Raw genomic sequence first — 26,311 nt, 5'->3', positions numbered from 1 at the left:
GTAGAGGACCTGCTAGTAAGACTTTTTTTCCTAATGTTACTCCAACACAAACTCCTTTCTCCAACTCTGACTCCCATTTCCACTCTTGTCTTCCTGCAACAACTCACCTCTCGAGAAATTTCAGAGCGAGAATTGTCCTTGAGCGAGATTTCTGTTTCTTGTTAAAAAAAAAAAAGGGTGTCATGGGCTACTGGAGCCTATCCCAGCTGACGTTGGGCAAAAGGCGGGGTACACCCTGGACAGGTCGCCAGTCCATTGCAGGGCCCATTTTGACACCAAAATATGTAAAAACAGGGCCTGTGTTTAAAAATGCTAAAATTACCCTTTATGGATGAATTGATGAAATTAGGCCATATGGACGGACTTCATGCTTATGTCAGTAGTATAATGGAATCAATATTGCTACACTGGCATAGATACCCAGGTTATGTGCTATGGCAACCAGCAGTGCTTGTAGAAGCAGCAGCAGGTGGTCCATGTGGACTCTGTGTTTTACATTGATGATGCTTGGTACTGAAACGCAGTCAAGATGGACTCTGTCAGACTGTTTATTGTGAAGATGAAACTTTCATATTATCATCTGGTTGCTGCTGTTTACATTCACCCCAGGAAAAAAAAACGCACTGTGGAATGTTTGGGGTGTATACGTGTATGTATATAAATAACTGTGCATATTGTTTTATTTTATTGTATGTATTACCCTATTTTAATACAGGCCTACACTTAATTATATTTTGTGTGTGTAGCATGAAGGAACTACAAATTTCATTTCGTTATGCAGCCTTGTGCTGTATAATGACTAATAAACAACCTTGTACCTTGTACATAGACAGAATAGGCAAAATCATTATGTATGTTGCATTTAGAGAATGAATAGTTTTCACATTACAATGTTGGCTAATTAATTAAATATAAATCAATGACAAAATTGCTTCCATCGGAAAGGTCTTTAATTTAGTATTTTTTGCATGCATTTCCTGAGCGTGGAGCCTACACCGGAAGTGACTCCACAGAGAAGCCGGTCTTGGAAACCAATAGCGCAAGAGCAGGAGAGGATAAGTTGACACCGCAGTCTGCAGATTCTACTTCAATCACACAGGAGGGAGAAAGATATACAGTACACATATACAGTATTTTCAATGCCCATTCCAAAAACAAGAAGGGTAAAATAAGACCAAAGTTGTGAAAAAGTTAGTTGAAGGCCTCAAAACCTTGCCAGAAAATGAAAAGCTTTCTTTTCTATTTGGGGAACACAGACATAGTTTCTCTCCTGCTGCCTCAAGGCAAGACAGAAAGAAGACAAATCCTGCACTTACTGTCACTGCCTCACTGATACAGTATAGATTTATACTACAAGCTGGTATAGAGAATAGACACATTAATGGAAAGTATAAAACCATATCAATTAAAAGAAATGTGCTCAAGACATCTTGTTGATGTTTTTGGACCTGTTATATGTAATATGTTAAAGCGAAAGTTCTTTCGTTTATGACCAAAAAGCTGCGTAACTACTGACTTCCCCAATAACCTCAGATTCACTTTGTGTTTATTTGCCAATCAGCAAATGTATGCATGGATACACCCTGATTTAAGGTGGCAAACGTGATACCAGCTTAAAATCTGCATGCTAGAATTGTCATTTTGAGCATGTTAGCTTGCTAGCATTCAAATTTAGCTCAAAGCAATGCTGTGCATAAGTACTGTCTCATAGCGGCTGCTAGTGTGGCTGTGGCAGTGGGAATCCCATTCCAAGCTAAACATTTTCAACACATTCTCATCTCAATACGTCATAACTGACGCTTTCAGAAAGCGTGACAAAGCATAATGACTTTACGGTAAAGGTACCCTTTAGCGTGCGTATGAAACGCCCCTGTTTGCTACGTTGCAGCAACACAAGGGAGGCTAACCCTACCTAAGGCCGATGTGCGCAGCTGTAGGGTTAGCCGGTCGACATGCATGACTTAGGTTTAGGTACTAACATTTCTGATGGTTGTGGTAAGGGTAGGGGCTTCGGTAGCGGTAGCTATCTAGCTAGCTAGCTAGCACTTCCGGTCTGTACGGGACGCCCCAGAGCGTCTCATGGAGTCGCTTCCGGAAGTGTCTCATAGAGACGCACCCAGTGCGTCTCACACAGACGCTAAAGGGTACCTTTAGCTTCAAATAACTACGCTTTGTCATTCTTTCTCAAATCGTCGGTATATGACGCCCTGTCAAAATTTAGCATAACTATTATTTGTTTAAATTTTTTATGTCATTTTTGCCAGTTACACAATTATGTAAATGTATCTGTATGTACATAAATAAACATATATTTCTTTTTTAAGGATTTAGGTATTTTTCAGTTTATATATCTATGTTTACTTTGATGTAGATGTATAGGCCTAGATGTTTATCATCAAAAAACTAATTTAAAGATTGTGCAACCTTGGCAGAGCTATGCACTGAGTGCTTTCTAGTAACTCTATCTATTTTTTTATTTTTTATATTTTTGATTGTGTATGCAGTTAATTCTCCCACTGTATTTATTTACCTTTATCTACTATTTCCTCCTGTGAATGCTTTAGCAAACAAATGTAACCTGTCATGCCAATGAGGCAAGTTGAAATGAAAAAATGAGTGTGTGTGCGTGTGTGCGTGTGTGTGTGTGTGGGGGTGGGTGAGCAGTGTGATGGTGATATGTCTCGATTGCATGATGTTATTTTCTTGAAATGAGACAGAAAGCAAAGGAGAGGCAAATTTAAAGGGACAGAATGTATGAGACAGTGACAGATAGAATAAGATGAGGGAGAGCAAAACAGACAGCATTTTGTAATCACACATTCAGTGTGTGCTACCAAAGAGCTGAGCCACTGTTATGTAAACCAAAATGAAACATTCATGAGCAAACCATCATCACACTCTCAACCCATTGGGATAGTGCATGAATGACCCATATGGTGGGTTAGCTACTATCTGAAACTCATCTATAGCAAAAGGGAACACTTTCAAAGGTTCAATGCGCTAGGCAGTTATCATATCCAAAAAGAATGACAGATGTGTAGGAGTGCAGGAAAAAAGGACAACCTTTATTGGCATGAATAAAAATGATCATGTGTCACCAGAGCAACTAAGGTCACATTCAGACCTTCAGGAAAAAGATGGAGATGGTTGGGGGTGAACGGGGAAGATAAAGGACAGAAAGGGGGCTACATAACAAGGAAGGGAGGAACGAGAATAAAGACGGAGATTAGGCAATAAAAAGACAGATGAGATCAAGAGACAGCTCTGACACGCTCAGGCAGCATATGCTTTCTGTGAGCCTGGGAGCAGCTGAGCTAACCACACACACACACACACACACACACACACACACACACACACGTTGTGATGTGGTTAGTTGTGACTTTGTCTGTGACTGGGTGTATATATGAGATGTTTAGAAAGGGGCTGTACTGTAGGAAGTTGTGCCAGATCCCCAACACCACACCCCACCATCATAAGGAGAAGGGGACTTAGTGGGCTTTCAGCTTCTGTTGTGGTTTCTTTAATTCTCTCCCTCTCTTTTTTTTCTGTCTCTGACTCTCACTCTATCTCTGTCCTTGCTGTCTGTCTGTTTCTCGGTCCAACGCTCTGTTCCCCTAAGATTGTTTCTCTGCATTTTCTTCTCTCCATATCATCGATCTTTCTGTCATCCTTACATCTCTCACTTTCTCAGAGGTAATGCGCGTCCATGAATAACATTTGCTATGATCTAAGGGCATGATTTCAGCATGTAACCAAATAGGCAGTGTAAATGTCTGTAGCTCAGCACTCAGACAGGAAAATAGGAATACGAGAACAGCTCTGACAGTATGCACACTGAGCCATTCGGACACTATGGAAATTTAAGTTTTAGGAAAACGTCAAATCTGTGCCACAAATGGTTAAAGAACCTGATCTTTTAGGCATGTGTAGGCCTAATTGCTGTAACATGAACCCAGGAGGGGTTAAGATTATGACTGTAATAAGTATAGAAAACTCCTGCCAGATAAACCGCACTGCTCTGTGATCATAAGGTGGTGGGCTTCGTTGAGGTTTAGGGCTTCTGTTGTGGTCTCTTTGTACTTTAGTGCTATTATTTTATCCTCAGGATTATCATGACATTCACTCAGCATTTCTCCATGACTCAACCTCTGTCTCTTCCTCACATCTCAATAATTTTTTCTTCATCCTACAGAGTGTGATTACAATATCCACTAATGACTTGAATATGATATGTACAATAAACAGAGTTAAATTTTTACAGCTGCTCTTATGGTTTCCTCCCTCCTCCCACCTCTGTCTCCCTGTTCTTATATAAACCTTGTTTTGTCTGTGAAGAGAAAAAAAGCCGTACCTCATTCTAACTTAAAAGAAATGTTAACCTGCCTTCTGTGTCACTTGCCACGCAGGCTGGATCAAGACTCTTGAGGTCTGAGTAATCCTGTACGCACGCATATATACACCCACACATTCTGCACAGACACACTCACTCACACACACACACACACACACACACACACACACACGCCACCACACACACACACACACACACGCCACCACACACACAAGTACAGACAGAGCTCTGGCTGCACTTATACACACATGGAACCCAACGATCAGATTTTCTGTCAATATAAACCTCCCCCCACACCCCCACCCACATGCACACACACTCTTACCATCCACCCCCACTACCTTTCTTCCCCTGTTTCCTAAACCTCAAACACCCACACATTGCTACTTGATTCAATTAAACCACAGTCAAGTTTGGATTGTGACATATACCCGATGAAGGGAAGTGGGAGATGTGTGCGTGTGTATCTGGAATGTTTGTGTGAATCAGAAAACTTCATGACCTCCTTTTCCACGGCCCTTCCTGGTCATTGTGGTAATGGATGAGGTATATATTAGGATGGACCCCCTAATACATTCTAGGCCAGATTTACTAAAGGTCTGCCTGAGTAAAAACGTGTGCAAACTTTATCACCAGGTAAGCTAACGGCGTGCACGGAGAATGACATCTTTCAAAGTGCAAGATAACACCTGTTGTTCATTTACTATTTTTGCCTTAATGAATATGCAGTTTGGAACGTTTCAATTTTATTGTTCAAAGTAATGGGAGGGTAACATGCAAATACATTTATTTACTACACGCAATGGGATCTACCAAGCCTAAAAGCAATTTCTTGTGAGTGCTTCAGCATCTGTATTTAATACGTTTGAAAAAGGAAGGTGCAAACCCCCAAGTGTTGCGGAGAGATGGCTGCTGTTATTGTTGCCAGAAGGAGACTCAGTAATGAAAGAAAACGTAGAGAAATTAATGATATTAGATTATTATTCTAAATCCAATATATAGAAATAAAATTATTTTATTTTATTTATTTGATGTACTACATGAATTGAATAGTTTTTGTGGATTTTCTTTAGCTTTGGCAATACTGTTGAATGAACATTCATGCCAATAAAGCAAATTTCGTTTTACCTGACTTTGTTTCTCCGTGAGATGTAAGAATTTAGAAAGTTGTGTGGCGCTGCAGAGAGCCACCAGCTGAAGTGGTGTATGGATCATGCATAAAATTCATCCAGCCAGAAGTTGATCCATGCCTTTATCTCCTCCAGGTTGGACTACTGTAATGCCCTCCTCGTCTGGATCCCTGGCAGCAGCCTGCAAAAGCTATAGCATATTCAGAACTGCTCTGCCCGGGTCCTGACGAGGAGGCGCAAATACGATCATATCACTCCGGTCCTGAAATCCCTCAACTGGCTGCCCATTCAACACAGAATCCAGTACAAAATCTGTCTCCTCACCCATCAGTGCATACATGGAACTGCCCCTGCCTACCTCAGTGAACCCCACACACCGCCTCACGAAACCTCCGCTCCTCCACCTCCGCTTCTCCACCTCTACCTACTGCCTGCACCAAACAAGGACTAAACTCTCCACTATGGGAGACAGGGCCTTCCAGGCAGTTGCCCCACGGCTCTGGAATGCCCTCCCAGAGACCCTAAGGGCCCCACAAACTGTGGAGGTTTTTAAGAAGGGCCTAAAGACATTCCTATTTCAAAAGGCCTTTCAACACTCATGTGTGTGAAATGCGTGTTTTATTGCTATTTGTTGATTTTGTTATATTTTGGGAACTGTTTTTAACCCCCTGCAACTGTAGCACTTTGAAATTTCGTTGAAATGTAAAGTGCATTATAAATAAAATTTATTATTATTATTATTATTATTATACTGTATCTGTTTCTGCTGGGGTCTTTCAAAGCAGTTTTTCAGGTGTGCTGTCCCAAGTACTTAGTGCAATCTTAGGCAGGATGGGCAGGTACATAACGATTTCCACATACTCGGGACGCACTGAATGAAACAAACCAAGGTTTTTACGCAGTGGCTGCTTTCCCTCCCAACTCTCCATGGCGGAAACCATTAAAACAGCAAAACCCTCATTAAAATACTGCCACCTCCATTGTGTTTGCTCCTGTTGTCTACGCAATAATTCTTAGTAAATCACCCATAACTGGTAGTGTAATTGCACGTGCAATATTTTAGAATGCACTCACAATTTAGTACTCTTTATTCAGGATGTTTTGCCCCCTATTGTTTCTTTCTCCCCAGCTTCTGTTTTTTTTTTGTTCTTTCTCTCCCTTCCTGTCTGTCTGTCTCTGTGTCTCACTCTCAATTTCTCTTCCCTAATGAGACGGTGACTGTCCTCCCTGTGGGGAAAGAGGTCAGTGCCCCTGATGCGCGCACACACACACAGATAAACATATAGACATTGACTGCACACATGCATACACATGCATACACATGCAGATAGGACATATGCAGACATGCAGACATCCATGTAGATAAAATGACAAACCCCCTCCATTACTGCCACACACACACACACAAACCACACACACTGACCCAGAAATCCCATCTCTATTATGCAGAACATCAGTTAGCTGATGGTGGAGCTAATTATGCAGCTACCCTCCGCTAGCCCAAACTCCCTGTTGGATGTCTGCCTTCAAAACTCCAATCCCAAATGTCTTTTTAGCATATCAATAGAGAATTATATATTCCTAAACAGTAGGACTTGCATACATATAGCTTTTCACAACTTTCTCATCTCAATGTACCACAGTGTGGGCCTATTTCAAAAAAGCCAAATTTAGGCAAACATTTCACACTAAAAGCATCCAAAGGTAACATTTAGCTGTCACACTGATGCAAAGATTACAGAGGTTCCCCTTCATGATTTGTTTCTCCATCTATCAGCATATACAATATAAATATTGTGGATTTTGGAGACTTTTCAGCAACTATGGTGGATTTTATTGCAGTGACAAAGCGTCAGATTTTGTGCCTCTGACTAGTATCTCCTCTACAGCCAATGAAGTTCATGTGTAGTTCGAATGTATTATTATATTGTGTTATATAATTTTGTGAATTGTGAAATTATTCAGGAGACATCCATGTTTCTGTTTCCAATTATATCACTGCAAAAAATTATTTCACAATGAGGAAAGAATACTCTCTACACTGACAAATTTTAACTTGGCTTAACATGGCTTGTCTCATCTTAACATAGCTAACATAGTAAGTGCTGAAGAGTTATTGTGGCAAATCAGACAGAAAATGGCCTGATATCACATGGATCAGCTCAGAATCAAAAACCTGTCAGTCTTCTTGTGCTGCATGCTGCATTAATCTAAAATCTGAAATATCTGCTACAATCTGAAACAGTCAGCATCAGCACAGAAACTAACTTCAGCTCGCTTTACTAATACCTTGACTGGGTCCCAGTGGGCTGGCTTCATGGATTGGTGCAGTGCAGGGGTGAGGAGTGGTGACCCCAACAAAGATTGCTTGCTAAGCAAATAAGCAAAGTAATCTGGCTGTGTGTGTGTGTGTGTGTGTGTGTGTGTGTGTGTGTGTGTGTGTGCGTGTGTCCATACGTGCATGGAAGGGTGTGTGTGTGTGTGTGTGTGTGTGTGTGTGCGTGTGTGCATACGCCCTATGCTTGTGTATTTGTCTGCATGTGTCTGAGCATGTCTGCAAATGTGTGCGTGCTTGCCTACTCACGAGGAGCTGAGAAAATGGTTCCTCTTGCATGTTCATAGATAATGCCATGCATTGCCATACTGCATGTTTTAGCTTGGTAACTGATAAGGCCATCTGTGGTCTACTGGGGAGGTTTAATAAAGTAAACTACAAGGTTGATTATTTTAGGAGAAGGAAGCCTTTAGAGACCATAATTGATTGGTTGGTGTCCAGTTTAAACTTCAGAAAACTCAATGCCAGTAGGTGTATGCATGTGCTGTATTCAGTTTGTGCAGACTTGCATACATGTTCTCAAACAGCAGTAATAAATCAAAGTCAAACTGACCTGTAGTTCTGGGTAAACAAAACCAGCTTGTTCTTTATCAAACAGACAATGTTGTGTTAGCCAAAACTTGGTCCAGCAGCACACAAAACAAAAAAATTGATTACACATAGTGAGTGTGTATGTGCTTGTCTGCCTTTGTAAGTCTGCTGGGTCCATAAACATGGAAACAGACATGACCTGCATGTCTCAGCAGTTTCCTGTGTAAGCCGAGCTTTGTCTAAGTGTGTCCCCATGGTTCTCCTGTCACTCCTCAAGCCTGCAGAGCACCGTTTTCCACTCTATTACTGTGTCTCAGTGTCTGTGCACCAGCACATGTATGTTGCCTTTATATGCATGTGTGTTTCCATCTGTCTCCTGTCATCAGCAGTCCCCTCTGCACCATTAGGACCTGTTAAGATCAAGGGTCATTTCTCTAAGGGTCAAAGTTCACCCTTCAAAAGGTGAAAAGTCACCAGGGTTAGGACTGGTGTGAGGTGACACTGAACAAGCACGGAACTGAAGGCTCGGCAACTAACACCTTTGGGAACAGAGAGAACTTCCCACATGGGCGGCCTACAGTATATTCAATATCCGCATGAGGGACATATGGTTTCTGAACAAAGTGATATTTAATGATAAGCGAAAATGAATGAATCACTTACAGTTGCCAGTATGTGATTAAAACCCTTTATGGGTAGGATTTTAATATTTCTGACTTTGGCAACTCTGTTGGCAGTATCCAAAAAAATCACTGTGGCAGACAGCACTGCGTGCTCAACCCCCTCACCTCAAAGAGCCAACACTGGGGACACTGACATGACAGAAATAAAACCAACAAAACTCATGCCATCAGAATCGTTTCAAAATCACTTCTTTGTTTTTACATCCAGGCTTTAATTAGTTGCCAAGTAATTGCTGAAATATGCTGTAGCTGCTAAATATGCTGTACTATAGAGGAATTTTATAAATATAATAACCATCTAAGTGAGGAAGAATAAGGGAGAACTGGCGACTGGAGAGGTGACTCATTTAGAAATGTCTGTGCTCAAATGAAGACTTGAAAGAGGAGGAAGTCCAAGTTCACCCTGGAATTAAGGATAGGGGCTGTTTGGCTTACACACACCGTTAACATCCACACACAAACACACCCGCACCCTTGCACTAACACGCAAACAAATGTCTCACCCAAGCACCAAGTCAACCCATTCACCCAGCTAAAAACAAAAGTTTTCCCCTCCAGCTAAACTCGAGCCTGACCATAATTGTGTCTGCACTTTCAAGTGATTTTATTGAATTCCAATTCCCTGCTGTATTTTTATTGATTTTATTTTGTTTTCTATACTACTGCATTCTATTTTATTGAGTGTGTGTGTGTGTGTGTTTTCATTTTGATACCTTGTGAAGAAATAAAGGCCTTTATGTGCTGATACATTGTTATTGTTTTATTGTGTTTTATTTTGAAGCATCTTGTCATGATATTTACTGCTATCATTGGTGGGATAAGAAAAAACATAGTGTTAATCAGGTTAACCATTTAGAACCATGGATAGTTTAAACTACAAACATGGAAAGGCACCATACGGTCTGTCCCACAAAAATTTTTATGTCTGCATCAGTGACTCTACCTGTACAACCAGGGGCCATGGGGTGAGTGATGAAACTGAAAAGAATGCAACTCAGAGATGAGATAAGAAGTAATTGACAGTCAATAACCTTCTATCCTTCTCTTACTTAATTTCTTTTACATACCAAAAATGGACAAACAGTGTTTGGATATACAACATTACAAAATGTATATACCTATAGCCTGGTACACATGGATGTATACACAAATACACAAAGCTCAGACAGGCATAATGAGGGCTAATATAAGGCTTGAGTAGATGTTATCACAAAAGAACAAAGTAATGTTATCCAGCAGGGAAAGAGCCCACAACTACTCTTGCTGCTTTTCTTCCCCTTTATGGTATTGTCAGAAAAGGAATCTTTGTTGCCATGACAATACTTTGTATCATTTGGGGTCATTTTATTGAATGAACAAAAGCCAGGTGCAGGCAGTAATCAATAAATAGTAATGTTATTGCCAGCAATTGTCAAAAACATTTCAATAACAGTTTACTTCATTCACAATTGTCCCAAAATGTCTGCGAAGCACTCCCTCATTTCTGTATTTCTCTCGTGCCTCACTCTTCAGGGTCATTTTTTATTTCTCCAAACTTTATTGATAAAACAGATATACAGGGGATAACTGCTGAAATATGGGCTGTAATCAAGCAGAATGTGAGCTGCCTCTACCTAATGTGTGTGTTAACAGTTTCTGTGAAACGTGTTTGATAAATTTTGCTTACATTCCTTGATAGTCCTGTCATGTTTTTTTACACTGAACTACTCAGTGAAATTGCTAAACCCCTGAATTTACTCCCAGCCCACACAAACACAAATCCCTTAAAAACCCCCGGGGGGGGGGGGGGGGGGGGGGGGGGGGGGGGGTATGGGTGTGCATATGTATGAGTGTGTGTCCATCTTCTCTCCAAGTGAACAGGATGTGGGAGGTCGAAGGAGAAGGTCAAAGGTCAAGGCCTGACTAAATAATTACCACATTTCTGCAACGACACACACACACACACACACACACACATACACACACTATCAAAGACACAGCTTCACAACTATATGGGTTGTTATTTTTGAAATGTCTGGACAGTGTCTTCCTCTGTGACCCCCTTAGGTTGTGCACACACCTTCAACTATACACAAACACACACTTGAACATGCTCTCTTTCCCTCCCTGTCTCAGTGGCTCTCATACACCCACCCACCCTCATACACACATAATGTCCTAGACTGAGAACTTGTCCCACTGACAGGCTATCAGTCAGGAAACAGAGGGGGGAAAAGGAGACCAGAGCAAGAGAGAGGGGCAGGGTGGCTAGATTTAGCCTGTCAGTCACAGAAGGTCAAGGGTTGCACTGAAAGCCCACTGAAATGTATGCACACACACATGCCCATACGCATGTGTGCACTCACACACGCACACCATCAACAGTGTTCATCAAAACAAGGTCAAAAGTGGAGGCCAAGAAAGCTGGCTGGGTTTACAGAGAGAAAGAGAGGGAGCAGACAGCTGCGTAGTTTTACTAGCGTCTGGCCTTTAAATAGAGACTGGAAGAAAGTTTAAAGAGGGCACAAGTGAATGTTTACAGCAGGGCAAAGAGGTGTAAGCACTTATTTGAATTGTTCTGAATGAACTCAATATCAGTTACATGCCTTCAAGAATTCATGAGCACATTGAAAGGGAAGAATTTGATCAGCGAAGAGGGACACCATAAAGTAATTGAATCAGTAATTGAATAAAACCTTTTTGTCCTGATATTTTGCCACAAGCGTTGCACAGCTAAGGATGGCGAAAAAAACAGGGCTACTCTTTGTTTGGGCATCCTTTGTAAACTTAAAAAAGAGGAAGGAAGCTGGTAAAACAAATGTCACTGTGTCACTATGGCACTACTTCTTATGATCCAGATCAGTCTAGACTGGGATACGTCAATTCTGTCTCTGGACAAAAAAAATAAGTATGTCCTTTCATGTCCACATCCAGGTAATCAGTGCCATAATCAGAAGATATGGGCAAAGAGACCTGGACAGAAAATACACACACACTTGTAGACAAATCGACATATCTGCACACTTAATCACACAAACTGCGCATGTTCACAAACACAAACAATGTCATGCATTCAGACAGGTAAGGTTGTGCTCACAAGCCCTGGCCAAGACAGATTAGACCTTTATTGTCTCTGACTACTGCAGAATGTGGCTATGAGGGGAGCGATAAAAGAGGTGATATCAGGTGGAGAGAGAGGATGAAGGATTTTGTATTTGTTTCTGATGGTAATGAAGGTGTTAGTGGTTAATTGACAGAATAGCGTTTAGATGTCTTTAGCATCACAATATCTCAACTCTTAGTTGACACAAGGACTTATTTGAGACTGGAGGTGTTTTTGCACTGCTCTTTGTCAGCCAGTGTGCACTGTGCATGGTAGACATCATCTCCATTAATTTTAATTTGGTCTCTGTAGGTGGAGTTCATCGCTTTGTCTGTTCAGCGAAGGTGGAGCATGAAGGTGGCCTTACTTTGGCTCCCAGATCTGTATCTGCTGACACAGGGAGGTCAGAAAAGACCTATGTGATAGCTAGCAGATTATTTGAGCAGAAAATGTTGTTTACGAAGTGAACACAGGTTGAATCACTACTGTGGAATATATTTTCAACTGAGTGTAGCAACATAGACTTGTATAAAAATATCCTGTACACCACTTTCCATTTGATTTGTTTTGAGTAGGATTTCTTTTCATGGACTACCATTTTCACCTGCAGGGACCCCACATGAGGCTCCACACACCAAGGATGGAAAAGTCTGAATTTCTGATAATTCAGTACAATACAAAAAGCTAGGGCAGACAGAACAACATGGTGGTCAAGGTAGAGATGCCACATGGGGTACAAAAACAGAGGAAAAAAGAATGGAGTAGAGCATGTGGTCAACACAGTGGGAAACCCAGTGGTCATTTCACCCATGAACACCCACATACACACACCAATTGCTAGACTTAATGATAAAATAAAAGATGCATGGTTAGCACAGAGACAAACAGGGAGACAGGCCAGAAGCCAGATGAACAGATACGGATGCATGCAATGCTGAAGTCACACACACACACACACACACACACACACACATACACACACAAACTGGTCAACCTGGCCAGACAGGCTAAGTGTGCTTTGCCTGTGGGGATGATCAAGGATAAGCTGGGATACACAGTGATTTGTCTCTTTAATGTTGCGCTGTCTAGGTCATAAAAGCTAGTTCTTTCTCACATCTCATGTAATACTTTCCTTGTGGTTTTATATTAGCATCTCATCTCCCAACCCACCATTGATCATTTGTGTGTCAATGAAAGGTCAGTAATAAGTGAACAACAAAACATTATATTGTTTGAAAGTTCACGTTTGATGCAATATAGGAATCGCATAGGTATGCAGTGAATGTGAAAGCAATGCTAGGGTTAGTATTTCATTTGCAAGACCACATATATTTTATAGGGCTATGTCAAGTACACTACAAAAACCATCCATCTAACAAGTAATTTCATTTCACATTCTGCCTTCAAGTCTGTGTGGGACCGTTTTTAATACCGCACCTGCCTACAACACAGTTTCTAATATAACTTGGCCCTATCCCACAGGACAAATAAGACACATATTGCCCTTATGGATGTTTTTAATATAAAGAAATGCAAATACAGTTACTCAGCTGTTTACCAAGTAGCCTTTACAGGACGTGTTAGATGCGTTTAAAAGAAACGAAAACCACCTTGCACCAGCTTAAGGCATAGGGAACTAAAAGTGAATAAAATCATCATGCACCATGTCCATACTTCCCTGATAGTTAATGTTGAATCCAATGGCAATAAATACAAACCCGATATTAGGCCATAAGATTTCAGAACAGCACTGTTAGTGTTACTGTTATCAGAATGAAACCATCTATACACACTACTTAAAGTAGTTAGTTAATCAGATTTGGATGCAGACAATTTATGAAAGACAATCCATGATTAGGCCAATTAATAATAGTAATATAGCACTAGTTAAAATTTCATACAAAGCCCATTCAAAGAAGATAATGATGCTGACCGCACGCTCCCACCTACATAAGAGTAAATACATGCAAGTGAAAACAATACTGCATCATTTGTTTCTGATCTAGCATGTAGGATGCATCGACTCAAAATCCCCTTAGAGACACCTAATTTCTACCAATCTATAATAACACTGATTCCTAGTGCAGTTTTGTTGTTTTATATTGGAAACAATAAATGATACATTTAACAATCCAACCTGGATTGCAGATTTAAAGCAATAAAGCGATTAAATTCACCCAGGGTAGCTGATCTACCACATAAACGCCCAGAGACGATATGGAAAAGGAGAAAGACTTGCATAACAGAAAGAACCAGTTTCTAGTGAGTCCTGAGTTCAGTCAGAGGCTGAGCTGAACACAAACACACACAGACAAACTCCCACACACATGGTTGTGCATATTTTACTAGCAAGCATACAAGTGTACATTGGTTGTCTGAGGTTTCTATTAAAAACACTTTACATAAAGGTGGAATAAGCCATTCTAATCAAATACATATCTTTTTGTCAAATTCAGCAAATATGTCCTTACAGTCCGCAAACTGTCCGTTCTGTCTGTGCCCTGAAAAATCCACCATTTGTATTCAGTCTTGGCTCTGTACTAAATGTCCCACACCCCGCTATGCAACAGCCGTTCCAGCCATGATGTGTGTGTCATGGCACTCTGCATGTTAGCTTCGCAGCAGCAACTATACCAACAGTACGCTAACCCACAGTCTAATGTTAGTTTCATTACTTGCTGTGCTGTTGTTCACTCTGTATCATGGTATTTGTCTTGGTATTGGATTTCTCAATCGCTTATTTCACCTTTAAATCAGCCTTGACTATGTGTATGAGTTTGTGTGTTTTTATGGCTCCATGTCTACAAATGCAGCCATCATCAAATACTTCTTTTTAAATTCTCTCTGCCTTATATATGTATCAAATATCTACAATGGTGTACTTGCATATGTAATGGTTTATCCATCCTAATTCTTGTTTTGCATGTCTGTTTTAGTTTAATTCCATCCACATTCCAGAAATGAGATGTTTCACACATTTCACATAAGTTCTGCACAGCTGCTGTACCAAAAAAGAAAATATTTGAAAAATAACTAGAGCACCAGTGCAAGATATACTCAGTAAATGGAGAACTGTACAGTGGCTACTAGCTAGGGCACTGTTATCTGTGTATTCATGTTCATCTGAGCCAGACTATAATAGTGCTTTATTACGATGTGGTGTGACAATCCAATCTGATGGCAGTAAAAACTCCACCCAACCACACTGGGAGTGGAAAGATTTCATGCAAACGCCTTCTCTCTTGCTAAATCAGGCGGGGGGAAACAACGTGTTGCACAATGGCTCTGTTGTATTATTAGCCCCTCAGAGGAAGCTACAATTGTCGGATCAGACTCCAAAAAAAAGAGTAAAGTAAGTCTGGGAAAATATCAGCTTCCTGCCCATGGCCTCAGGGTTTAGCCTGAGTAAGTGTCTGCCTCTGCCTTTCTCCCTGCTTCACACACACTTTCTGACCCTGTCCGTCCCCCCCCCCCTCGCTCTCTCTCTTGCTCTCTCACTCACAGTTATATGCCTGGCTCCTTGTTTACTCAGATCAAACTTGTCAGGGAAAGCCAAGTAAGTTTAAACAAACACACGCGCGCACAAACTCTTGCACACACAGACTCGCACCGATCAAAATTAGCTGGCATCGAGGCACCATAACACATCACTGCTAAAACACAGACAGCACCAGTATCTGATTCTCATACAGTACACCAGAGGTTATTGCTGTAATTTATGCTGACATAAATAAATCATTCAAATCTGTGTTTGAGTGTGTGTATGTGTGTGCACATGGGAGATGAGATGGAGAGGAAGGGAGGAAGGCCTGAATGAGTTAAATGAGAGACAGACGGTATTTCATATATTATTATTATTATTTTCTCTAATGGTCCAGTTTTCTTTCCCAGCTCTTCTCAGCCTCCAACGCTCAGTGAGAGCAACAAGCTCTCATAAAGACAGAGAGAGAGAGAGAGAGAGAGAGAGCGAGAGGGGGGGGGGGGGTTACCAGGACATGGGCTTCCAACTTATCTGGTTGGTAGCCAGTCTGTATCTCCCCGAGGCAGCACACACTGTATGTCTGACCTCAACTCAACTCAAGTGCAACAGCAGTCAGTCACTGCAGATGATGTCAGCCAAAAGAGAGGGGGTGTGAAGACATCTTGAGAGAGAGAGAGAGAGAGACAGAGAGAGAGGAGGCGAGCTTGACATGTTCCAGGCGAAGAGGCAGTACCCAACTCATCCCCTCCATTGATTTGCTGTAAGTAGATTGGTAAAATTAATACAACTCAAAGGGTTAAACTGAGTAAGTCTATACATAATCAATTTGCTGAAATGCTGGAATTACGCCGCACAATATAAAACAATTCTGTAAGATGCTTGACTGAGAATACATTTCAGAAGTTTGTGGTCAGCAATAGCTTACATTTATCTGATGCTTTTATCCAAAGCGACTTACAATTGCTATACATGTCAGAGGTCGCATGCCTCTGGAGCAACTAGGGGTTAAGTATCTTGCTCAGGGACACACTGGTGGATGGGTCACAGTGGGGAATTGAACCCAGGTCTCTCACACCAAAGGCTTGTGTCTTATCCATTGTGCCATCACCACCACAACTTGGTCATTAAAACATGATCATATCAGAAATAAATGATGAGAAGATTGGTACAGCTTAGCTTACCTTAGCATAAAGACTGGAAACAAGGTTAACATTAGCCTAGCTCTGTCTAAACTGAAAAAAAAGAAGCTCACTTATTAACACATTATATCTCATACGTTTGATCAATATTGTTTTGCTCTGTATTCAGACTTTGCGCTAAGCTAAACGAACCAGCTGCTAGCTATAGCTTCATATTTAGCATACAGATATGAGAATATTAACTTCTTCTCCATTTGATGCCCAGAAAGCGAATAATCGTATTTCCCAAAATTTCAAACTGTTCCTTTAAATTCAATCCTTGTATATTTATGAATGAGGTATATTGCAATAGTGTTCCATCATTTCCATCTTAACTGGTATTGTAGCTAAGTCAATTATCCTAATTTTATCCTGATTTGAGAGATAAGACTTAGAGTACACAGCCTGTTTAAGTTTATGATTTGTCTACTTCTGATAGCTCTTTTGTCTTCTATTAATCAACTTATCCACCACAAGCTGTGTAGCTTTGGCAACAGATTTTTCCTAATAAAGCCAGTAAAGCATATTTGAAGTTGGAAATACTTCATAGTGAAAGAAACACAAAGACAGAAAGACAGAGGGGAGTGAAGGCAATGAGAGAAAAATACAGGAGGAAAATAAACACGGACAAGAAAGAGATGAGATCCACAGTAAGGGAATGAAAAGAGGGAGGAAGGAGTGATGGGAGGGCAGGGAGAGAGGGAGGGAGGAAGGAAAAGGAGTAAAGACATGAAAGAGAAGGAGAGTGGGTGTTCATAAGAGTAAGACATGGTAAGGGAAATGATGGAGTTGGCACCAGGGAGCAAAGGTAGAGAAGGGGAGTGATGAGTTTGGAAGAAGAGTTCAGCAAAGGCCTTGGATCCAATCAAAAGACTGTTTTTGATTCAGTTTTTCATTTCACCTAAAATAATGTTTCAACAGTCACATGCTCATAGCTAAGCACCAGCCTTGGTCTTTGAATGGGTACTCGTTTGGAGAAAAACACTCCTCTGCGGCCCCAGATGAACTGTGGAAGCCCACTGCAGCTGTAGCTTGGGGAACCAAGTATTGCAAGATTAGCTAACCTTGTTTCACTCTGGCAGCCAATGAAGAATTATTCAGACTTCAGGAGATGTGGTCTAGAGCTAGACACCTGATTGTTTAACATTGTTTGAGATGTTTGACCCCAAAAGTTACTGAACAGAACCAATTTTGGTTGTGAGAATATTTAGTAAGGGCAGTGAACCACTTTATTTATGAATTGACTGATCAATGTTACGTTTACATTGGGAGTTTAGTAATGTATATTAGTTGGTTAAGTTAGACAAGATTAACACGCCCTGACAAGTGAAATCAAAACTAATAGTAATATATCTAATCATAATTCTTTCATTGGTTATAGTGCCAAATATACACAAAATATATTTACTATATCGGCGGTTTGGAGAACCTCTCAAAGGATGGGGTAATGACAAATATGTTTTGTGTGTGTGTGTGTGTGTGTGTGTGTGTGTGTGTGTGCATATATATATATATATATATATATATATATATATATAATACAATACATTTGTCATTTATATTTTATTTTCTTAAAAATATTTGAAGTCAATATGTATTCTGAATTCTGTAGCTCTAGAGTAAAGGAATGAGAACAAGGAACACTATGTTATACTTTTAAAAAAAGTTGAGTTCGACAGCTCATTGTTTATTGTTGATTCAAAATAATGTATTTGTAAAACCCATCTGAAATACAGAATACATTACTACAACAAATTATAACTGAAATTTCATTTCGGTCCACAGTAATTCTCATAAGAAATAAAATATTGATCAGGATCGATATAAAGAGTCTGAGTAGTACAAAATCCTGAAAAACAGCCCTGTGTGAAGTCTCAGTGGTAGCAGTGTTTACAAGAACTGAGCGAGAAGCACATGCAAAAGCAAACTGCACTGCTGCACAGACAAGCATGTACAGAAGTGTCTCACCAGCACGCATGGTCACATCAAGTGAAAACAGTGAAAAAAAGCATGTGTGTGAAATTCCACAGGGACAAACTTATTTTTCGGAGACAGAACAAAAAACAGTAGCTAAGTGTGCACATTTCCTGCGAACTCGTAAACACGCTCATAACTATTTCTCACACCAAAAACAAATGTGAAGTTTCTCAAAAACACAAACTCGTAAACACACATGAAGCTTCTAACAAATGCATAACAAACCATGTATCAAGCTCTTCACAAACTTATACATGTATGCATGATGGCTCTCAAATGCATACACGTGTAGAGTGGCTGTCTGCCTCCCACATGCAGTATTTGTGACGCATAGGAAAAGTCATTAGACCCGCACTTCCTCTCCAAATAGAAGAGAAAGAAGAAAAGACAGTCTAAGATGAAACACACAGGAAACGCGTGGGTGTCTGTATGTGTGTGTGCATGTCCGTTTGTGTAGGCTATTTGTACGTGCACATGCACGCACGTGTCCCCCAGTCTTAAGTTCCACCCCTAGGTCTGGTGACCAGTGTCTTGTAACTGCTTGCCTTTGATTGCTTTCATTGACCAGAATACAGATACAATTACAGCCAATTTAAAAAGACAGCTAAGGGTTGGCTTGTTCAGCAGACAAAGTTAATCTTGTGGGTTCAGCATTTGTCCAAAGCATCTCCCACTAATTTCCAGATTTAGAATTACATTCAACTGGAGAGCACCCACTATAATTATGTAATACTGTTTCATCTGAAAATGTGCAACAAATGTGGATGGACTTTGTAAGAGTATCCTGGTATCTCACAAAACTGGCTGGATGATATAGTTACTTTTTCAGCATCCCTGACTCACCTTAAAATATTGACAGTTTGTGAGCATTTGAGAAAACGCACTCAATTCTTAGGTAGCTCTGATCTTCTCATTTGTGTGCTGGATCATGCTGGATGTGTTTTTCGAACGAGGAAACACAATGAAAAACATCAAAGCCCACATCTGGCTTCAACGTAAATTTTTGAGTTTCACAAGTTTCATTTCTCCCTTCACAAAGGTACAAACAGTTAGAGCTTCTGCTTTTTAATGGAACTTATGGTTCTAATTGTGTAACTAATCACTTGACATATAAGGGTGTGTGTGTTTCTTCATATAAGGGAGCTATAATTTTGCATAACATCCAAACCAGCACTTCCTTGTGTTTATATCTGTGCGTGGGTGCATGCCTATCTGCATCCTCAGTCAACAACAGTCTGTGGTAATATATGTGTCTCTGTATATGAATGTAGTGTCTATGTATGTTGAGTAGGTGCGTGTGTGCGTGCGTGTGTGTGCGTATGTGTGTGTGTGTGTGTGTGCGCATGCGTGTGTGTGCATATGTGTTCTTCTCCAAATTGAAAAAGTCAGTTGAAATAAATGATCCACTGCAGCAGTTTCTGAAAATGAGTGAGACAAAGAGTCAAGGAGGACAGAAATTATATAGAAAAGAAAAGGGACCTCATAGAAACAACAAAGACAGGAAGAGAGCAAAAGTTTTAAATCCTGGGGTTTGGACATCTGTTGAAGCATCAGGAAACTCAATCACTGCATGGCTGAAGGTGGAAGTCTTAACTGTCTACACTGAATCATGCCAGTATACAGCGCTCACACACACACACACACACACACAATGCTGTAAAGACAACACAGACATGCAGACAGGTGAAGGACAGCTTTTCTGACTTCCATGGGGACGAGTCACCCTCACACTGACAAACACACATGTACACACAGACACACAGACACACAAGTGGGTTAATTTGGACACTGCGTTTCATCTCTGCCTACCTCTGCCATGAACATCTGTCACCTCAGCAGGATCCAAACTGCTAATAAACATGCAAATGAATGCTCATGTGCACACACACACACACACACACAGACACACACATTATCTCTATTTCTATCTCGCTCTATCATACATGCACTCCTACTTCAGTCAAAATACTACAGATGGCTAAATTTGGCCCACTCTCCGTGTGTTACTGCTTCAGTATTTTATCACTGTCTGTCTCCATATACACCTGCACCCAGACCCACCCGGCATAGCTAAGACATCCTCGCCTCTAGTTGGTTTATTTACCAAGACTGGGCTAGCCAGGTTCATACAATAAATTCATACAGATCCTTATGCAATGATAAACTGCATTATGTTTTAAGAACTAAGACACCTGCTTCCCTTAAGATTCCCTGGGGTATAACTTTCTTCGCTGCTAACAGCAAACAGTGTCTCTGGTGTTGTTTATTGGCACATGAAAAGAGAAAAAGGTCTGTGCGTGCAAAGTTCAAGTCTGAGTGTACCACTCCTAATTGGAAATCCCCCTACACAGCAGACGCTAAAACATGCAGGTGTTACTAACTGTAATCTTTAACTTTTGAGCATGAGGCTGAACAGTTTGCAGTGCACTGTTCAAAATGACAGTTTTAGTGTTTTAAAGTTATAACCTTTCAATTTTTGTTTGGAGGATGTGTGTGTGCGCCCTTTTGAATTTTGTTGCTCTCTACTGGTCACAGTTATTATTTTCATTCAACCACAATAAATATAAGTATTCAGCAAATATTTGTCACAAAATGTACCCATGACAACCATGTGTTCCACATCCCCATGAAATGTTATTTTAAAACAGGTCGCATCCCGAAACGGATATACTTTCTGTTTAAAGAGGATACTGCAGTGGGACATAATGAAGGGAACGGTCATTGCAAAGTGTAAACCAATGAAGCAGATTGACAAGGTGCCACCAAAGTTTGGCCTGAAATTGTAAAAAGCAACAAACAATCAGTGAGGTTGTGATTGATTATTTATAGAACATTTAGAAAGTTTTCAAGTTTTTCTGGTTATCCACATCAGGCTTATGAAATCTATAGGTCGACAGTTCCTGTTTAAAACTGTAAACAACCTGCACACACATGTGTGACGGTATCATTTTGAACCCTGAGAAGTGTGGCAGCTAAAATGTCAGTGCTGACTGTGGGAGAGCTGCACACAGTTGTATGCATAATGAAGGGGAAGGAGACAGATGGAGAATTGCAACAGAGTGTTACCTACCCTTTCCTTTTGTCAGTTGAAAGGTTTTATACTTATAGTGCAGTGTATACAGTAGCTCTCTGCCTTGCAATGCATTTATACATTTACTTTACTCCTTATGTCTCATGTTGGGGTCTAATAAAAAAAAAAAATAATAATAAATATGTGCTCACATTTAATTAAACCAGTGTTGTTCATTATCTGGCACTTCTCAAAACCACTAATGAAACTAATGTTGTGTGTTTTTATGCAGTCAATATTACCATCTAATTACATCATAAATTCAGGGAGCACAGTAGCTGTAATTTAAAGGTTATTAGTGTATATTGCCATTAAAAAAAAACACATTAGCTTAGTGCCTTACCTTGACAATCCAGTTCCCCTGTACTTTCCCATTGTAGAGGTCTGGAGCCAGTGAGGATTCCTCCAGTGTTAATTAAACCGTCTGTCTTGGAGAGAATTAAGGTCGTGATCTCCCAGACCTCACCACTCCCACACTCCCTGAGAAGAAAAGAGAGAAAAAAAGAGAGTTAATGGAGGAATAAAAGGATGAAATGACTTAATGAACCGCCTGACGAGGCCTGCGGCCGTTTAATAAGGGCTTATTAAAGCTTAATTAGAGCAATAATCCAGCTTGTTTGGAGTCATTCAATGTTGACTTGTGTCTGATTGTGTTTTTATGGCAAATGGATAAACAAGGAAGCATTGTCATTCCACAGGAAGGGAGATAAGTTCAACAGAGTGTGTGTGTGGTGCCACAAAGAGGGATTCCAAAAATTATTAGATGAGAGCCTCAGGTTACCTTCATACAGATAAGAGAGCCTGCAGTCATCATCTGGTCACATGTTTAAGTTTGACATAGAGTACATCCATCTGATTCAAACACTTCCCCACCTCCCCCTGAACATTAAAGCGATGTAACCCAAAGCAGGCCTCAATAAATGGTTACATTTCAGCTTCTCATAGGCAGTCAGCCTGTCATATATGATACCTTCACATCCCTGCAAGACAGCTGGAGCTCAAAGCACCGGACATGCTACTAACATCTGTTGCATGCAGTCAGATAGATCCTTTACTTTTTCACTTATTTTATAGGGACTCATTCATTTACCTACTTATTACATAACCATGTGACTATAAGATCCAACTGTAAGATCATGTTTTTGAATCTGAGACAAGAAAGTTGCTTTATGGGCCTTGGCAAAAGAGTCACTTGGTTTGTATAACCAAAATGATTCAGCTGGCAGACTCCTTTCCTCATTGATTCACACACAATACACAATATCTCCTCAGTACACAGCCGCATGACTCACGTGAGTCAGACACAAAGCTTCATTGGGCCTAAGGACACATCTAAAGAGAGTGTAAGGTATACAGATTTTCATTATTCAGACAGTGGTGTTGTCACCCCTTAGAGGCCCGTGAGTCAACCTCACAGCATGTTGTATCCTATCAGTATGTGAATGCCAAACTTCTCTCATTACTGTTATAGCTCTCTGCTCTGTCTCTCTGAGTGATTCATTTTATATGAGTGATACATGTTAGCAATATCCAGTGGTCCCATCAATGAAAGGAGTTACTCATCCTTCATCCCGATCATATGAGAACCCACTGGATGACCCTGCCTAACAATCCTCCAAAATAAGCTGGTGGGGGAGGGTGGGTTGCCCTGTTACGAAGTTTTGATAATTTACTGCAGAAGGCTAAAACTACTGGTTGGAGTGACAAGCTAGCAGTACCATCAACAGTGATAAGATGAGACTCCTTGCTTCCAATCATACCTATCTTTAAACCCTAACATCTTTTTAATACAAAGTGTTTTCCCTCCAAGAAAAATAATTAAAATGAGTTATTCAGACTGTAATGTCTTATGTAAAAACTTGATTTGACTTTGTATCAAGACACAAGCGGGGAACCCTTTCAGCCACTTTAATACAGTAAGAGTTTTCTTGGAAACAGCATCTACTGGTTATTAGAGGAGGTGCAGCTAGGAAGAGTGAAATGAGCAATGAGCCCAATACAGTAGTTGTTTCACACACAAAAATTCACACACTGACACGAACATATGTTCAATATACCCTATACTGTATATGTGACTCTGATGGCAGGCACAATTTGTATTTTCTGATTAAAAGTATACCTCTTAATTAATCAATAACAGTGATAGACACGGAAAGTTACCATTATGCACTCCCACACACACCCCACACTGACAAATTAACTGATGCTAGAGCTAGATTTAAGCAAGATGACATCACCTAGCAGTCATCTCTCTGTGAAAACACACCACTTTGCCATAGTTGTGTGTGTAAGTGCATGCATGCGTGTGTTTCAGTGTGGCATTTTGGGCATTTGGCATTTTTCCTGAGGCACATCATCTACCACAAATAAACACACACACAAGCTCTCTCGCTCGCTCGCTCTCACTCTCTCTCCTTAGTAAACCGCTGACAGCTAACGCACACACACACCTTCCTAGAGCTGTGGTCATCATTTCCCACCATGCTGTCACTTTTTGGGTGCTAATCCCATGGAGGAGTACTACACACAACTATTTAAATCAGTTAGCATTACCCCAGTCAGTATGGATTTAATCCATTTATTTTGCCTGTAGCACTTTTGGTTTTAATGTAACACAGCTGATTGATTCCCTCAAGCACTTATGGCAGATGAATCCCTGCTTCCAAGCTTCACTAATTTACTTCCCAGAATCAAAACCATCTGGAGCGTGGAGGAGGCTTAGTACTCTGTGTTTAGATTCAAACATGATGGGTTTTACGTTTTTAACTCTGAGCTTCCCAAAGTGGTAATGATTTTTCAAATTCTTTCAATCGTCTCGTTTCCCCATTTTTATATCAGTTTCAAGTTTTACACTATGATCCCAGTGTCTGGGAACTATGTCATTTAGCCCGAGGGCAGACTGAAGTCACACTCCAGAGGGTTATTAACTGATTTTAGACCTCGCTGGAGGGACATCGCACAGAGATGTGTGACAGCATTTCTTGAGGAAGGTTTGAGCCCTTACAGTCACAGTTCATGAACCGTGTCTCTGGCAAGTCTGCTGCTCTGCTAAAACACTTCAGTCCCCTCTATTTATTTCCACAACGCCAAACAGCTGACGATTCCTGCAGAAGGGCCAATGATTTCCATTGTTGTCATATATTTCCCCTCTTCCAGACATATGTCAATTTTATGTCAGAGGATTAGGGATGCCAGTTATTGTTCTGCAGCATGAGAATGATGTCAACTTTCATACAGAGCCATTTCTGTGAGATGTAGACCGCAAAGCAGCTGACAATTCCTGCAAAGATGCCAACACATCACATCATTTACAAAACTACATCCCTGCTCTTCAGCTCTGTCAGTTGTACCCCAGAGAGTTAAAGAGGGAGGGGGAAAAAGAATGATGTAATTTTTCCAGTAGGGCTTTAAATCTCAGAGTCATGCTAGTGTGCTGAGCCCTGGAAGATGAGGAGGATGATGATGATGATGATGATGATAATGATGATGATGACGGTGCTGGTGGTTAGAGCGGTGGTGATGATGATGGTGCTGGTCAGTGCAGTGGTCATGGTGGTGATGACAATGATGATGTCATTTTCCCTGAAGCCTTTTCCTTTTTAGTTAATAACATGAGCCACTTCTCTCTTGGTAGTGCTAGGAATCAGTGCACATATGACTTGAGCTGATTTACCTCTTTTAATCAAAAACCTTGTTGCGTGGAGGAGGCACTACTACTAATGTCCTCAGTAATGTATCTATTAATATTAATATCGCTAATGTATTACATTGGAGGGGAAATTAGGTTTACTTTGAATAATAGCATGACATAAAATTATTCTAATCTGAATGGGTGAAGTTGATAATGTTCACAACCCCCCTACCTTGATGTCTGTATGTGAGTGAGAGTCTTTTGATATTGGTTTTCTCAGTTTGTGTGAATTTGGGATACCTATTGTGTTATGGTCTTTGTCTGTCTGTTTGTGCTCTGGCTTTCTCTCTCTCTCTTCCTCTGTACCTCTTTCTTCATTTCCTTCCCTCCTGGCAGCGGAGTTGTGGGCGTGCACCTGCTTCCGGGCTTGCCACTCTGACACACCTGCATCGCATCTCAATCACCCACCAGAATCGTTAATAGAAGTATTTAAGGAAGAGTCCGCAATCCAATCCCCTCCAGATGGTTTAGTCATCTACTGTCTCCTGACTTTCCTGACAGCCTGAACCAGTTTTTGACAAACCTGTTTTTGTTAAGTCTGCAAGTTGTTGGGTTTTTTTTCACTTGCTTGCCTGTGTGTTTGCTGCCTTGCTCACACACTCTGTTCTCTGCCACAGGAATCATACAATCCACCCACCTGCTACGCTGTCTATCTGTTACTTGGTGTATCACGGAAGACACACCGGAACATCTCTCCGTGGATTCCACCTGCCTGCTCAGCCCTGGGCCTCACACTCTGCCCAAACTCCTACACTCTCTGTTGTGTTCAATAAATCACCTTTAACTTTACTCACCGTGT

The 26,311-nt window shown here is 40.8% G+C and overlaps 2 long non-coding RNA genes across 4 annotated transcripts in view; one reads left to right on the top strand and one right to left on the bottom strand.

Annotated features, from left to right (window-relative positions):
* The window catches only part of LOC123968362, a 99,715-nt gene that overhangs the window by 39,460 nt on the left and 33,944 nt on the right, over positions 1-26,311 (bottom strand). For all 3 annotated transcript variants that reach the window (XR_006824446.1, XR_006824445.1, XR_006824447.1), the window contains one exon: positions 22,165-22,301. This is a non-coding gene — a long non-coding RNA (uncharacterized LOC123968362). The remainder of the gene's footprint in view (positions 1-22,164; positions 22,302-26,311) is intronic.
* On the top strand, positions 25,475-26,301 carry LOC123968363. The gene is made up of 2 exons (XR_006824448.1): positions 25,475-26,043; positions 26,130-26,301. It is a non-coding gene; the product is annotated as an uncharacterized LOC123968363 (long non-coding RNA).

The sequence above is a fragment of the Micropterus dolomieu genome, linkage group LG03, assembly GCF_021292245.1.
Source record: "Micropterus dolomieu isolate WLL.071019.BEF.003 ecotype Adirondacks linkage group LG03, ASM2129224v1, whole genome shotgun sequence".
In the NCBI taxonomy this organism is placed as follows: domain Eukaryota; kingdom Metazoa; phylum Chordata; class Actinopteri; order Centrarchiformes; family Centrarchidae; genus Micropterus; species Micropterus dolomieu.
The sequence above is the reverse complement of the archived record's forward strand: the minus strand, read 5'-3'. Positions and strand labels throughout refer to the sequence as shown.